Source organism: Mastomys coucha, unplaced genomic scaffold (assembly GCF_008632895.1).
Source record: "Mastomys coucha isolate ucsf_1 unplaced genomic scaffold, UCSF_Mcou_1 pScaffold20, whole genome shotgun sequence".
Classification (NCBI taxonomy): Eukaryota; Metazoa; Chordata; class Mammalia; order Rodentia; family Muridae; genus Mastomys; species Mastomys coucha.
In genome coordinates, this window is record NW_022196903.1 from 117,869,152 (window position 1) to 117,871,094 (window position 1,943).

Consider the following 1,943-nt stretch of genomic DNA (forward strand, 5'->3'; position numbering starts at 1 on the left):
AAAGAAAAGAAAAACCAAAACCAAAACCAAACCACCACCACCAACGACAAAATCAAATAAAGAAATTACCCTGCTGACTAACCTTTAGGTATGGAAACAAGGAGATCTTAGACAGTGTTCACACAAAAGATTTCAGTTAGTGAATTAGGGCAGAAGCCTGCCTGGGAATGGATTCAGAGATATTGAGAGGGCATGCATCAGAATTCTATGCCTGTGTAAAAAGATCTCAAAGACCCCTCAAAGTTAAAAAAGGAGCAATAAAGGCTGGAGCGAAGGCTCAACTGTAAGACTACTTGGCTGCTCTTTAACAGGGCCTAGATCCTGGGGATGCCTGGAACCCATGTGATAGCTCAGAACTGTCTGTAACTGCAGTTCCAGAGGATTTGACACCTTCTTCTGGCCCTGGAGCACACTGCATGGATGCAGTACACTTAAGTGCAGGCTAAACACCAAGACACAGAAAATACATAAAAGAGTTGGACCTACAAAGTGACATCAGGTAAAATCCTGACGACCTTAGCTGGATCCCTTGGCTCCATATAGTTAAAGGAAAGGGGGAAGTTGTCTTATAATTTCCATACATGGTCTGTGGCATGAGCACCACCCCCAACACATTACTGTATAAAACATCTTTAAGAGCACCTATACTTCAGTGCCCGGAATATAGCTTGGTGCTAGAACACTTGTTTAGCTTGTGTGAGACCCCTAGGTTTATCCTTAGAATAGACAGAGAAAAGGAGAGATTTTTTTTTTTACTATTTTTGACATCTGTGTTTTGTTTTGTTAGCTTTATTTTTATTTCATGTGTATGAATATTTTGCATAAATATGTATATGCACACTACATGTGTGCCTGGTGCCAAAAGAGGTCTGAAGAGGGTGTCATATCACCTAGAACTGGAATTACAGATGACTGTGAGCCGCCATGTGGGTGCTGGGGCCCTAACTCAGGCCCTCTGCAAGAGCAGCAAGTGCCCCTAACCACTGAGCCATCTTTCCAGCATCAAAGGTATTTTTTTTAAAGATTTATTTTATTTATTTTATGTGTATGAGTACACTGTAGCTGTACAGATGTCCGTGAGCCATCATGTGGCTGCTAGGAATTGAACTCAGGACCTCTGCCGGCCCTTCTCGCTCTGGTCTGCTTGCTCCAGTGTAATTCACTGTAACTGTCTTCAGACACACCAGAAGAGGCCATCAGATCTCCTTACGGGTGGTTGTGAGCCACCATGTAGTTGCTGGGATCTGAACTCAGGACCTTTGGAAGAGCAGTCAGTGCTCTTACCCGCTGAGCCATCTCGCCAGCCCCCTCAAAGGTATTTTTGTGTGTGTGTTCTTTGTTTTGTGAGACAGGATATCACTTTGTAGCTCTGGCTGGCCTTGAACTCACAACATGGCATAAGCTGGTCCCGAATGCACAGAGATCTGCCTGTCTCTGCTCTGGAGTGTGGGGAGCTGGGAAAGTGCTGAGTGAAAGTGTAAAGGGACAGGGAGAGGCTCAGAGGGATACAAAGCCTTCTGTGGTCTGAATTCAAATGTTGACAGTGTGTGTAAAATCTAGCAACCCTGGGGCTGGAGAGATGGCTCAGCCGTTAAGAACACTGACTGCTCTTCCAAAGGTCCTGAGTTCAATTCCCAGCAACCACATGATGGCTCACAACCATCTGTACAGCTACAGTGTACTCATATACATAAAATTAAAGAAAAACTCTAAGAGTCATAATTAAAAAAAAAAAATCTAGCAACCCTAGCTTCTTCTTCTTCTAGGGTGTTAGCTGAGACTGCTCACTTACAGAGCCAGTCTATGGAGGCCCGCTAACTCCTCCCCCTGTGCTGCATACAATAAATGCACTGATGTTCAATGTTGTTGTGTAGTTGGTGCCACTCCCTTAGAGAGTGTACACAACCCACCTGACCCCAGGTTTTCCACCCTTGTGTTTCTGT